This window comes from Lolium rigidum, chromosome 5 (assembly GCF_022539505.1).
Source record: "Lolium rigidum isolate FL_2022 chromosome 5, APGP_CSIRO_Lrig_0.1, whole genome shotgun sequence".
Classification (NCBI taxonomy): Eukaryota; Viridiplantae; Streptophyta; class Magnoliopsida; order Poales; family Poaceae; genus Lolium; species Lolium rigidum.
In genome coordinates this window covers 256,243,087-256,259,009 of record NC_061512.1, presented here as the reverse complement: position 1 = coordinate 256,259,009, position 15,923 = coordinate 256,243,087, and positions in this window count along the sequence as shown.

The following is a 15,923-nucleotide window of genomic DNA, read 5'->3' as shown; positions in this document are numbered from 1 at the left end:
AGAGTACCGGATCAAAGCATTAACACTCCGTGAACACACGTGATCGTCACATCATAGCCAACCCCTCCGGTTATCCCAATTATCATCACCTTGGGGCCTCGGGTTCCGGACAACAATATGTGTATACAATGCAGATATGCTAAAAACAAATTATCCTCATGAATCAATAACATGTTCAGATCTGAGATCATGGCTCTCGGGCCCAAAGTGACAAGCATTATGCATAGCAAGTTGCAACAATATCAAAAATACTAACAACGGATACTAGACACTATGTCCATAACAATCTTATAGCTATTACATGACCAATCTCATCCAATCTCTACCATCCCCTACAGCCTACAGCGGGGAATTACTCACACATGGATGGAGGAGTCATGTATGGTTGATGGAGAGGCGTCGGTGATGGCGATAACGATGATCTCCTCCAACTCCCCGTCCCGGCAGGGTGCCAGAATGGAGTTTCTGGTTCCCAGATTGGGGTTTCTGGTGGCGACGGAGCAGCGGAACTCTTTCTGGAAAAACGTCGAAACCCCCTCGGTTTTCAGGTCAGGAGGCTTATATAGTGCGAAGGAGAGGTCGAGAGGGTGGCCGAGGCGGCCAGACCACCCCTTGGCGCGGCCAAGGCCTGGCCCGCACTAAGGGTGGGTGTGGGCCCCTTGTGGCCCCCTCCGTCTCGTCTTCTGGCTCCGGGAGTATTCAGGTGAAATATGGGTTTTTCTATATTTTTCGGGAATTTTCCCGAAAGTTGAATTTCTGCACAAAAACGAGACATCAGAGCAATCCTGCTGAAAATAGCGTTAGTCTCTGTTAATTGTATTCAAAACACATAATATAGAGGACAAACAACAGCAAAAGTATTCGGAAAAGTGAATACATTTTGGACGTATCAATGCTTCATAGTTCATTGCTTGGTGGAAACTGGATTTTCATTGCTTAATGGAATTTTTTTCAGAAAAAGATACATCAACCTCACCCAGATTTGTTTTTCTTCATGTCAAATAGTCAGGTCATGTTACAGTTATTTCAATAGTCTAACGTGATCTTGTACTACTAAATTAACTCAATCCGTTTATTCTCCGCATACCCTGGCATGGTATTAGAGAAGCAAATGATGCAGCTAATAGCCTAACTATAATTCAATGCCCGACAACACCTTATTTTTTCTAAAACTTTCATAAGAGTTGCTAATTTACTTTCTTTTGCTTAACAAAAACCTTACCTTTTCCTCTTCTCCCTCGGATTTGCGTCTGCGGCCACAGATCGTTCGAGGGGCCATGTCGAGACTACAAGAGTGGATGGTTGACGCCCCTCCCCACCTAATTAGTATGCATATCTAGATAATAGCAATGCTCTGCTATTAAATTATTGCCCTCAATTTTCTGAATAGTTATTGTGTCTCCGTGGGATGAATTCTTCTTGTAATCAGCTGACTTCCATTTTGATATTTTGTAATTGGTATGCATCATATTGTAGTCTTCTAGAGTAGTTTTTTGTACACAATTTTTGGTCAAAAAATACAAGGTCAAAATCTGAGAACAAAAGTGTTCAAAATGGTCAGGTGCTTTGCGTAACCTATGCTAAAAAGACACATGGACCTTTATATGGGTCCTCCCAATGAAACAATCTCGCCGCACCAGCCATCGAGGCTGCATCATTTGCCTCTCAGGTATGTTACGGTAATATAGTTTCTGTCACAATCAATATGCAGAAACCATACTACGTTGCAGCTATATTATTTTATCATTTGTTGTAAATTAAGGAAAAGTTTAGTATCTGACTCCATAATATTTGCTCACTGTTACGTTTTTTGTTTACTACCTTGGCTTTGCCCGTGGGTTATATCCTAAAATGGAGTGTGCTTGAAAGATGGCATATGGATTTCTGGTTTCACCCTCCTGCAAATGTAGATGTACTTCGGTCCACAGGAGAACTGTTTGTTAAGACCAGTAGCATAACATCCGTTTTGTTGACCAGCTTTCACCATTCATCAAAAAATATTTATACTAAACTTTTATACTTCGTATAGTTATTTAGATACTTTTTATAGTTATTTATCGTTGTTGCTCAAACTTTCTAAGATTTGTGCTTTTCCAGAATTAAACCTCATTTGTATAACAAAAATAACAATGGAGTTTTCCTTGTCTAAAACACTTTCAGCAAAAGGTTATTTAAACTAATCCCTTTAAATCCAAACAAACTTAAAACAAAATAAAATCGAATATGTCAACGGATTAATCAGTGACAACAGCTCAAAGTGAAACGTAGATTAATATAATATAATATATGTGTGTCTGTGTGTATTCGCTCAAACGATAATATCTCTAAATATCTTTCTCGAAATTTCATGAATAAAGTTATATTTTCTCTTAGTGTTGTTATATATATGAGCATGTGCAATAGTTGATAAGACTGTCATATCTTAATCCTGCTATGTAATCTAGATGTAACATAAAATATGATGGACAATGGGTTTATAGTCTTATTTTTAGTAATGAGATGTCATAAATATATGGTGAGATAGATTGTGCTATGAAATAATTAAATATGTGGTGAGATAGATTGTGCTAAGAAGCTGAAAGAAGGCAAAGTCTTTTTTCACCTTCATGTTTTCTCCACCCAGCGTTTATCGTGACACTGCTAAAATATAATCATGAATTTCGCTATCCAGCACGTTGTCCGATGGTGAGCCTCTGAAGACATGCAGAGCCATCGACCCGGAGCCCCCGTCTCCCGGACCGGGCCTCAAGCATATCCCATCGCGAAATTCCCAATTCGGTGTCTCACGCGTCCGTCGGCCCTGACGCCGCCCGGGTCCTCGCGTCATCAACGCTGGGTGGAGCGGCGCTCGGTGAGAGCGGTTACGAGCGCCTGAGGACTCCGGCTCCGCCGTGGGAATCAGAGGCCGAGAAGTGAAGGGGCGGCCGACGTAGATTTTCCTCGCACCGCCATGGGCCATGGTCGATCATGGACTGTAGTGAGGCAGCGAGCAACGGTGCTTGCAGCACTGTAGCGCCGCGAGAGCCGGAGGAAAAGCTTCACATGGTTGGCGATACGACACAAGTTGTGTACGTACAGGGGAATCAATGATCCTGCTCACAATTTTCTCCCGGCGTGTCCGGTAGCTGCTCATGCCGTGTGGCCCCCGGCGGCCGGCGAGATCCACGGCCACGGGCGCGCGCGTCCGACCAAAACATGCCGCGGCGCCATGTGCAGGCCGATGGCCAACGAACCTAGGCAGGGCAAGCCACGGACGGAATGGATGGGTGCACACGGAAACCTCATCGAACCGGTCACGGCCATGAGACACCGATCGGATCGGCCGTGATGTGGTGACAATTTGCATTGATTTGGTGAGGACAGGAACGTAACACTTTTTTCGATAAGGGAATATATTAATATTTGAAGATATCAATTACACCTAGCCTCTCAACATCCTAATGGTACTACAGATGCACACAGTCAAAAAAAACAAAAAAAAACAAAGAAACAAGTTCCGCTACAACATTTCAGCCTAGCAGCAACAATACAACCACCATTAAGATAACACCTGAACTTCAGTCACTTCAAAAGCGACGCATCCAAGAAGTAAACAGTGCACAAGCGCCGTCAATCATCAGGTTGCTGCTTCGCCAGATTTGAGAAATGATGATGAACATCAAGGGAAACCGTCTGTATATGGGTACCTGAGTGTCGTGCCTTCGACTTGTGAGTCGTGTAGGGATCCTAATTTTTCGGAAACGGAGGATGATGATCCAGCCTCTATACTAAATTAACCATTAACAAATTACTAGGAAGTTTGGCGCAGCGGCACACCGTGCCCGCGGAACAAATCTTTCTGTAGACGTAGTTAGTGATTACTTTTTTGGTTCTTTTGTGTTTGTTTATGATCCATCAACTATCTACTATCTCCGTTTCATGTAGATCAATGTCTCGTAGCTCGGTTTTCCGACGCTAGGGATCATCCGGACCCATGTCCCAAAACGTCTCTCCCACACATATAATACTCTTCACTTCATTTCACTGTACTATTACTAATAATTTCTAACTAACAAACAATTGAACGTATCTCTGGTCTTAATATTGTTTTCAATTTTTGTTTTGTTCTCACAAGCAAACAATCAAGATCCATCATTCTAAGTATTTGTTAATCATCTATAGCTAGCCTCTTGAATACTATAGAAATCATGTTCCCAAAATCGTGTAAGCACTCCCCGGTTTGGATCTAATAAATTTATACCAAACTTTTGTACTTTTTATACTTGCCTATCATTGTTGCTCTAACTTTCTCTGACAACGAAGATTTGCTCCTTTCCAAAAGTAAACCTCATTTTTAACAAAAGAAACAATGGATTTTGCTTATCAAGGTATTTTCAATAAAAGGTTTTTTAAACATGATACCTTTAAACTCAAGCCAACTTAAAACAAAACAAAATTGAATGTCTGAAAGGATTAATGAGTGAAAATAGCTAAAAGTAAGATTTATATTAACATATACTTGTGCTTTTGTGTGTGTTCGCTCTGATGATAATATCCCTAAATATCAGAATATCATGAAATATCTCAATAGAGTTTTAATTTTCTCTTATAATTGTTATAAAATAAGATTGTTTGAAAGTCTCGGCGATTTTCGCTAACAACATCTCTCCGAATGCAGCGTGTCATCCAATGGCGAGACCGAGAAGACAAGTTGAGCCATCGCTACAGATCTCCGTCTCTTGGATAGGGCCCATCGCATGTCCCGTCACGATACCCCCGCGCTTCGGTGTCTCCGGTGTTAGTCTTCCGCTCCTCGTCGCTGGACGGTGGCTCCCCCAACGCTGACAGGGTTATCGCGTCATCGACGCTGTATAGAGTGTGTGTGGGAACCAAATCGAGGTGCTGTTGTGTGTTCTGTTAAGTATTATTTTAGTTAGTGAGTTTACTAGTCTATAGGTGCGACAATTGATATTGGCGGTGAGTTGACGTGAGGAAACAATAGAAACCCATTGACGCCACCCTAACTACGGTTTGTGGTGCTACTCCTACCATTAGGAGTTTAGGACTGCCTCGGTGCCTCCTAGGAAAGGGCGAGATGGTGGCAACTGGCAAACATGAACGATAGAATGATTATTTTTCTTTTCGATAATGGAATATGATTTGCTTGCACCGAATTAGCAGAGACAAGTGAACCAATCAACCTCAGCGAGGTGCAATACCGAGTAGGGAAGGGGCGCGCGGCCGACCTAGATCTTCCTCGCACCGCCATGGGCCATATAGGCTGATAGCTCGATCATGGACTGGAACGAGGCAGCGAGTGACGATGTGTTGAGAGCATCTCCAGTCGCGTCCCCCAAACCGTCCCCCAAACCGCGCCCGATCGAGCGTTTGGGGGACGTGTTTTGTTCGTGCCGCGTTTGGGGGACGTCGCTCCCCAGCCGCGTCCCCAAACGCCGCCCCCAATCAGAAATTCAAATAGATGCATTCAAAAGAGATCGTTCCCGCCGATTCGTCGCGATCGAGTAGCGGCGATCGATCAAAGCATCGGGCGCGCGATCATATTACGGACCGGTGGTGCATGCAAATTAGAAGAAGGGGAAGGGGTTGGGCGACGGCTTCGTATCCCGAGTCGACGCAGCCCGTCGAGCACGATGACCTCGTCGTGATCCGCCTGTTGTTGTGCATGGTGCATCCGCTCCGTCGCCGACGCAGAGGCCGACGCAGGTGTAGCGAGAGAAGACGCGTCAGCCCTCGCTCTTGCTGCCGCTGCCGCCGCCGCCGATGCCGCCGCCGTGGCCGCCGCGTCCGCCGCCGCCATTTTGGCTTCGATGTCGTCGAGGATCCGGCCTTTGAAGAAGTTGTGCGCCGCTCGCGTCCGGGGAGACATTCCCTCTGTCGACGTTCTCGGCAGGGACATGTCGTCCCCGCGTTTCTTGAGCTCCGGCTTCTCCTCTTGCCTCTTGAGCAGCCTCGGCCCACCTTTGGTTGGCCTTCTTGTCGCGGGAGATAAAGGTCGAGGAGACGTCGGCGAGGCATTTCGTGATCGACGCCTGCGTCTTCTCAGACGACGCAGCGTCGGCCAAGGAGGCCTTGGCAGCCTTGTTGCCAGTAGGACGCCATGTCGAAGTTGCCAGCGGCGCGTCCAGATCAATGGCGTCCTTCCCCTTGGACAGCGACAAGCGCGTCAACCGCTATTTCTCATTCATTTTGAGCTTGCCATAGCAATGCATGAGCACGAAAGACTTGTGACCTTCCGAGTTCTTCGAGTACAACTCCATGACCCTATCAAACTAACCAAAGGAAGCAGAGTCATTTCATCGAACACAATGTAGGCGCTACGGATTATGGAAGAAAGAGTCGTACCAGTTGGGCGACGTCGGCGCCGCTGTCGCCTCTGGTCTCTAAGTCCTGATGGTACCCATGGAAGGAGTTCACCGACGCCTGGATGATGGCCCATCGCGTCGACATTGCCTTCTGGCTCCTCTTCATTGGCACTTTTTGGTAGTCGATGTTGATCAGCTTGCGCTCATCGAACTCGGCCTTGATCCTCGCCCAATACTTTCCACTTTTTTGGTTGGCGCCGATGATGGAGTCATGGCTCACCGTCGCCCACGACTCGCACAGACAAAGATCTTCCAGAGGCGTCCACTTCGGGCCTCGTGTGCCCGACGCCTTCTTCTTCTTCTTCGTCCTCACGCCGTCCGCGTCTACCTCCACGAGATCATCGTCACCGGCACCCTCGTCGTCCTCTTCCTCGCCGCCCTCTTCGTCCTCATCGTCGTCCTCCTCATCGTCCTCCACCCCGTCCTCTTCCTCGTCATCCTCCTCCTCAACCCCGTCGTCCTCCTCAGCACCGGCGCCGTCGTATTCGAGCGGACCCCTGCGGCCGGTGAAAGGGCCGCCGTCCGGACCGGGTCCTGGCTCGCGCTGCTCGTACGCCGGGAGTAGAGGTTGTTGGGGTTGAAGCCGCCGTGCGGCAGCCGCATCCCGGTAGTGCGGCGACAAGTTAGGCGTCACGCACCCGGGAGTGCCGGAGGGGCCGTCGTTGTAGAAGGCGGATGACGACGGAGAGAAGACTCCGAACGTACACCGCACGTTCGTACTATATGGGCTCGCGTTGGTGGCGGCGATACACCCGGCCATTATGTGCTCGGTGGCGGCGCGCCGCCGCAGCCTTCTTCTCCGGCTCCGCCGCCCTCCGTCCTTTCCGCTCCGCCGTCGATAGCTTCCGCGCAGGCAATCTTGCCGCCATTGATCGTCGGTCCATCCTTCGAGCTTCTTCGTCGCAGCCGGCGCCTTCCGCGGCCTCGCGAGCCGGCGCCTGTCGCCCCTTTCGTCCCATTGCCCGGCGGCTTCTTGGCCGCTTTCTTCGCCATCTTTTTGGGGGCTGTCGGCGGCGCCATGTGGAGAGGGTAGCGGCGGCGGGTGGACGGCGGGTGGACGGCGGGAGGGAGAAACAAATCGGTAGGATAGGAGAAATGAATCGGTGGCGGGATATATTTTGGGAGGCCTGAAATGCGCGGCGGTATAGGCGCGATTTGGCGGGAGTGGCGGGATTTGGCGGGAGTGTGAGACGAATTTTCCATGTGCCGCTGACGGGTCGGGCCCGCGTCGGTTCGCCTCGCTTTTCGGTGTGTCCGGCGTCCCCGGTGCGTCCCCTGTGGGACGGGGACGGGCTCGGGGCCCCGGACACCGTATCGGGGCGCAGCCGGACAAAAATGGCCTTTGGGGGACGCGGCTGGAACGCATTTTCTGTCCGGCGCATCCCAAATCCTTTGGAGGACGCTTTGGGGGACGCGACTGGAGATGCTCTGAGCACTGTAGCACATTGAGAGCCGAAGGAAAAGATTCACATGTCACCCTTGGATTGGCGATACGACACAAGTTATGTACGTACATACAACTATACAGGGAATCAATCGTCCTGCTCACAATTTTCTCCCGGCGTGTCCGGTAGCTGCTCATGCCGTGTGGCCCCCGGCGGCCGGCGAGATCCACGGCCACGGGCGCGCGCGTCCGACCAAAACATGCCGCGGCGCCATGTGCATGCAGGCCGCTCGCCAACGAACCTAGGCAGCAGGGCAAGCAAACCCACGCATGGAATGGATGGGTGCACACGGAAACCTCATCGAACCGGACACGGCCATGAGACAACGATCGGATCGGCCGTGATGCGCCGACAATTTGCATGGATTTGATCAGGACAGGAACGTAGCACTCATCAATCATCATGTTGCTGCTTCGCTAGATTTGAGAAATGGTGACCATAAAGGGAAAATCGTCCGTGTGCATGCGTACCTGCGTGCCGTGCCCTTCCACTAGTGAGTTGTGTAGGGATAGTAATTTTTCCGAAAAGGGAATAATGATTCCGACCTCTACAGTCTACATGGATTCATGCATGTAGGCTTTTATTATTATTTTATTAATTTTTAATAAATTATTATAAAAAACTGTATCTTATGGGTCACATAAAGTCAACACATGTATCAGCCATCTAAAAGAAAGTACAACATAGAGCGATCGATTTTGCATTAACATGCTATTCGTATATGTCCCCAACAACCGTCCCCCACTTAGTGTCCAAATCCTCTCGCTTCTCGATTAACCGTACCTAGCACCACATACGGATCCAATGAGTAACAAGCGGTATGGCATGAATAAAAAGAGCATTCCTTGTTTTTCATATGGACCATAATAAAGCTGGTATTCCTATTCGGGTTTGAGCTTTTTCTTTTGTATCAACTCCCCCCAACCAATTCCCGAAAAGTTGTGCGATATTTTTTGGGGTGTTATGATGAAGGACATACGAACAATTCGCCAAAAAGTCGTTGCCACTGGACATGGAATTAACAAATGGTGTATTGTTTCATCTTGGTCACAAAAACAACTCTATTTACTCCCTTCCCAATTTTGCTTTGCAAAATTATCTTTGGTTACAAGAACCTTGTGATATAAGAATCACATAAATATCTTATTTTAAATGGTACCATTATTTTCCAAATGTATTTTCAGAAGGAATATTTTATGGTCATTCATGTAATTTATATACATAGATTTGATTGAAAAAGAGCCCGATGTTTTTGGTTTCCATACAAACACATCAGGTTGTGTAGACAACTGCACATCCATCAAAAGTTGAACTAAATGAAGCCACCTTGCCCATTTATTTTTCGTTAATGATCTTCAAAAGGTTTTGTTTAAAGGAACTTGATCCATCATGGTAGAAACTGATACATTTTACGTTGCACTACGTTGTACAAAGATGGATATTAGTGAGACAAAGGTGTATCTACTAGCCATATGTCTTCCCAAAACCGAGTGTCCTCCCCTTTACCTATGCAGAAAATCTCTCTCGAAAAAGCCATCTTTCATCTTCATAACCACTTTCCAAAAAGGAGAGGTTTAAGGTTTAGCTTGGACTTGGCAGCGAGATTTTGAGAGCATGCATTTGTTTTGTATTAACTCTTGGCATACACCTTTTTAATTCAAAAGTCACTTTCTAAATAATAATTTATTTGGGAAATACTTTTGTACACCCACGCATGGGTGTGGGTGTTTCCATCACCGTCCATTTATTCCTTGAGATTCGTGCCCACCATGGTAGATGGAAAGATTCCTTTCTCTCTCCTCTTTTTATCCGAATCTCAAAGCACAATGGACGGTGCCGGAAACACCCACACCCATGCGTGGGTGTACAAAATCGGGAAATACTTTTGTACACCCACGCATGGGTGTGGGTGTTTCCACTCTCTATTTATTTTTAATCTCTACATCCTCCAAACGAGTCCTCTTTGGTCCTTTGGTCTACATCTGATGTTCCATTTTATAAGTCTATACTTTTTTATAGACATCACTTTTCTAGGAAAATCTAGATCAAAAAAGTCCAATCTTTTTCGTACCTCTTTCGGTAGTTCAAAAAAAAGAGCATAAAATTCGGAAGACTTGTGACAACTGAATTTACGAGGATCAATTGATCACCATAGGATAAATGTTTTGCCACCAAATTTGCTAGGTTCCTTTTTTTCTCAAACCGATCCTCCATAGATTTTCACTCACAGTTTTATTTTTCCAGAACTGAATGGGCTCCCAAGTATCTAACAGGGAAGATCCATATTCACATCAAAATAAATTTCGGTACTGATACTCCACATTTTTGGCTCTACCGAAACAAAAACAAAAAATCTTGACTCTTAAAAAAGTTAATTTCTAATCCCGAGAACTGTTCGAAGATGCATAAAATTAATTACATGTCCAGAGCCTTTTCAATATCATGTTCCAGAAAGATAATTGTAACATCAAAATACCAAAAAATGAGATAGAGCATATGGTCGGTATCCTGGTTCATTGGGAGCACGCTGACCCTGCCAACATCCTGATTCTGGTGCAAGGGACGGACCCTGCACCGACGGACCGGCTGGCCCAACTCTAGTAATAGAAGCATCCTCCTCCTAATCAACCTTCAGCCTCTTGAATGGTCTGGAAATCTTGTTTCCAAGTCGTTTATGTGCGTCTACACACTTTTAGGTCAACCGTTGTTTGGATCCAATATATTTATACTCAACTTTTGTACTTTTTATAGTTATTTATCATTGTTGCTCTAAGTTTGTCGATCACGAAGATCTTCGCCTTTCGAAAATTAAACCTCACTTTTATAATAAATATAACAATGGATTTTTTTTGTTGTCTAAGGTGCTTTCAGTAAAACGTTATTTAAATGTAATCCCTTCAAATTTAAGCGAACTTAAAACAAAGAGAATTGAATGCCTGAAAGGATTGAATCGTGACAATAGCTCAGAGTAAAATGTACTTCCTCTGTCCCAAAATAAGCTTCTCAACTTTTTCTAGATACGAATGTATCTGAACATTAAAAATATGTCTAGATTTTATCATATCTCGACAAATTTGAAAATCTTTTTTTTAGGATGGAGGGAGTATATTAATATATATATATATGGGTATACTTCTGTTTGCGTATGTGCGCTCGAAGTGAATATCTTGATTGAAATTTCATGAAATATCTTGATACAATTTATAATTTCTCTTATTATCGTTATAAATATCTTCTCGCTGAAAGTATTGGCGACTTTCCATGTCTTCTTGAAAAGCGTGCCGTACAGTGACGAGCCCAGAAAAATGTGTGGAGCCCCGTCTCACAGAGGTTCCCATGCGCTTCGGTGTCTCACACATCCGTCTATATTTTCTCTATACTTTTTCTTATAGTGATCACTTTGCAAGAACAATCTATATCGGAAAATCCAATCTTTTTCGTACCCCTTTGACTAGTTCAAGAAAAAGATCATAAATATCGGAAGACTCGCTAGAACCGAGTTTATGAGAATCAATTGATCACCATAGGATAAATTTCTTCCCACCCAACTTGCTAGTTTTTTTTTTCTCAAACCGACCCTCCACCGATTTTCACTCAACTTTTTATTATTATCATAAATGAATGGAATTCCCAAATATCTAACTGGGAAGGATCCAGATTAACATCCAAATAAATTTCGGTACTGATCGTCCACCTCTTTGGCTCTACTAAAACATATAAAAAACTTGAATCTTATTAAATTAATTTTTGATCCCGATAACTATTCGAAGATATAAAAAATTAATCCATATTTTGGGCCTTTTGTCTAGAATCTAGATAGATAACTGTTTCATAGAATCGACACTCCTCCTACACTAGATGAGGCATAAGACTGTCAACCTTTTTAGTCTGATAATAATTCCCAGTGTCGTCATTTAAATTGAGAACATATCGGCCACTAGATTAAATGTTATTGGTGAAAGCGGGTCACATTTGTCTCAATCCCTTTTTAGTCTGATAATAATTCCCAGTGTCGTCATTTATTTTGATACCTACGCTTCCCTGACTAAGAAATTGCTCTATCCATCAGCGTCAATTAGGATCAAAACATTTTATATGTAACACTTACTGTAAGAAAGACCATTAAACATTATCATGGGTTTTCTCAAAGTCGATTTTAAAAAGTACCCTACCATTTTTCTTCCTACGAAGTTCGTGGATAGTTTTGTGTAAAAGGAGTACCCCTCCCAGAATGTGTCTCCCTGACATAAAGGCCTCCTCCGTTGGTGTATTGACTTTGTGAGCTACCTCATAACGTTATTTCTCCCAATTTTTGTGAAAATTTTGAAGCTAATTTTCAACAAGCATATTGGTCTGTATTGCTGGATTTGTACGCATTCTTCTTCTTGGGAACAAAACAATAGTAGCACAATTAAGATGAAACTAAAGGCAATTTCCCTTGTTGAAATTGTGCAAACATATTCATCAAATCTTATTTAAGAATATCTCAAATTTTGTGGTAGAACTCTACAGGAACCCGTCTAGTCCTCGTGCTTTAATCTTTTAATTTTGCATAATAGCTCCGTACACCTCCTTTTTTGCAGGGGAAAAGGAATTGTATTACTTAAGCATGAGTATTACAATTCCTAAGGATGAAATCTAAACATTCATCTAGCCCGGAACCAAGCCAAACAGCTGTTCTATCAGCAGCTCTACTAAAACGAGCTAAAGCATCGCTAGCCTTATTTTGAGTATGCGGAATCTTTACGATACAAATCTGACGATTGGAAGCAAGCTGGCTCTTCACTTCAGCAACAAGATGGCCTAGGTAAGATCGGTCTCTTTCTTTGCTAGTCACCATCTTCACCACCAAAGCAGAGCCAGTCAGTCAGACTCCACGAAGATAGGCTCCTAGCACCACTGCATCGCAAGGACAATGCCTTCCATGCAGGCACATAACTCCTCTCAAGAGCAGAGGTGTAGTGCTACATGGATCTGCAAGCGGTGAGGATTATCTGCCCAGCCTCATCCCTCAGAATCATCCCAACAGCAGCAGCTCCACTCTGGTGATCAAAGGCGCCATCAACATTAAGTTTGACTGTCCCTGTGCTACAGGTTTCTCCCAATGTAGATCAGGTTCCGGCGTTGCAGTAGGCCCTAGTTCAGTGACAGCTAGCTAATGGTGGATCACACGGTTCGACTAAGGTGAAACTTAACACACCTTTTGCCGGCCGTTACGTTCTTCGCCGGCTTTCGTTTGTGAGTTCAGGCCTACTAGAATGCCACCGGATCTTCCTTTAGACGGCAAACATTACCAAACATAATCAAGATCCCCCAACAAATTTCTTAGGAAAGGTGCGGAGAAGTTATCTCCACCCGTTTGAAGCACCGCAAAAAAATTCTAGTGTGTTGCCGTATTGTTTATAAACCAAGCTTGCCTCTAAGATTAGTGTGTTCGTGGGTGATGTAATGTAATGCAATGTTGGATTGTTGATCTTCATATTAGAAAGATGGGGTGAGGACTGGTGACACGGATGAGAATCAGTTGCATGGGAGTAATTCTTTTTCATGGCTACGACAGGCTCGTGACTGACAGCAGTCGTAAAAGGTGTTAGATTCTATGAGCCCGACACGCCGTCAGCCCAGCAGGGCATCCAGATGCAAGTGATCTTTTTGGAAGATGATGATGCAAGTGTGAAGTGTGCCTAGTCAGATACTCCCAAGAAAACAGACACGGAACATGTTGCGACCAGTTAACCTTGGAACCACAAAAAGCTGGCGATTCAGAGACAGAGTTCGGTATTTCTAACGTCAACTTGCTCTAGAAGCAGTCTCACGGGGGTACATACACTGCAAGTTGATTCAGTCCAGTGAACAAGAACTTGCCAAGCTGGCCTCAGGCTCTAGGTACGTGCTGCTGCAGGGAATGCACGCGCACAACGTAAAAGAGTTAGTACAAAGCAGGACAAAATAACCTCACAATGACACTGAATCAGGCACTGAAGTACGTAGAAAGCAGATCGAACTAAGGGCATGCCCAATGCACTGCTCTAGAGCTACTACTGCCTCACACCTTTAACTAGGTTCGGGTGGTCCAAAGTAGGTTCGGATGAGGAGGCAGCCTCCTCTTCAAGAAGTAGGATCTTAAGTCTTAAAAGCATGCTTTTTGGAGAGAGAAAGAGATACATAGTGTCATATTTGTGGGGTTCCTTCTCTTTTTTCTGACTAAAGTTGTAGCTTCCATTGCAGATATAAAATTGACCATGTTGCTTCTGACAACTTTTTTACATGGAGCAGCTAGTTGTGTATGCCACCATTGCTCATGCCCTAAGGGCATGCCCAATGCACTGCTCTAGAGCTACTTCCTCACACCTTTAACTAGGTTCGGGTGGTCCAAAGTAGGTTCGAATGAGGAGGCAGCGTCCTCTTCAAAAAGTGGAATCTTAAGCCTAAAAAGCATGCTTTTTGGAGAGAGAAAGAGATACATAGTGTCATATTTGTGAGGTCCCTTCTCTCTTTTTTCTGACTAAAGTTGTAGCTTCCATTGGAGAGATAAAATTGACCATATTGAAGCAGCTAGTTGTGTATACCATCATTGCTAATGCCCTAAATGAGCCAAGGAGCGCTGTCTTGCCTCCTGGTCCTGGATGGTACGTTTCAGCACGACAAAGTAGATTGCTCCTAAGGAAAACATAATCAAATGATAGGTAACCTGCCCAATGATGGGCATTCATTTCAAATCAGATCTAGTTATATGATCCAAGGACTGCTGTCTTCCCCTTCTGTATGGTACGTTTCAGCACGGGCACGGCAGTTTACACGATGAATGGCGAAACGTGGATCATCAATCAACTACTAACCACCCAGAGATTGGTGCATCCCGACATAAAATCTTCTTTAAAGGCCAACCAAATTGCCTGGTAGTACATGCCTACAAGGTGTTGCTTGCATAACCAAATTGCTGTAGCACAAGTTGTACAGCTTACCCAAACATAGCTGATGAAAAAACCAGTCGATCAGGTCTTGAAGCCGAGTATTTTTCAGAATTTGCAGCAAGAGAATTCGAACCACAAAACTCTGTCAATATTACCAAGGAAGCATCATTACTTTTATGACATACACTCAGGAACACATAACCACAAAATGATATTAAATAAGGCACTGATGTAGAAAGCAGATCGAACAAAATGAGCACGTCTCACACTTGATCTAAAAAACTTGTCAAGCTGACCTCAGGCTACGTGCTGCTACAGGGAATGCACGCACACAACGTAAGTAAAGAACTATGGGTAGCTCCGAAGGACAATATAACCACACAATGACACTGAATCAGGGGCTCATGCAGAAAGGCTCATGCAGAAAGGACTGATGTACAACTTACCCAAACATAGCTGATGAAAGAACCAGCCAAATCAGTTCTTGAAGCCGAGATTGTTTTTCATAATTAACAGCGCAGGGAATTCATACAACAAACCCTGTATCAATATTACCAAGGAAGCATTATTACGGTTATGAGATAATAGGATACAAACAGCAGAACACTGAAAAGAATGTTCCGTCTCATTGTTGTGCCTTTGTCGAGCAGACCTCTGTCTACCTGCTGCTACAGGAAATGGACGCCAACGATGTAACAAATAAGTTTGCCAGCTGCTAAGGAAAACATGATCACAAAATCACATTAAAAGTTTAAAACAGGCACTGATGTAGAAAGCAGATCAAATTAAAATAAGCTAAGGACTCTTGCCTTGCCTTCCGTCTGACTGGTACGTTCCAGCACGTCAGTATATATGATGAATGACAAACCGTGAATCATCAAATACTAACAACCCAGAGATTGATGCTAACCTAGATTTTTCCGTGAGGTTTAAAAGAAATTGCAAGGTACAAACAAACAAGGTACTGCTTACTTCATCAAATTAGTGTAGTGCAAGCTGTACAACTCTCCCATACCAACCGAAGAAAGAACCAGACACTCAGCTATGGTCAGTGATCAAAGCTTAGAAATTTTTCAAAATTTGCAGCATGGAAATTCAAATCACAGACCTCTATAAATATTACCAAGTAAAAGCATTACTACTCTTATGAGATAGGATACAAACAACATACCACACAAAAAAAATACTGGTGTTATCAGATT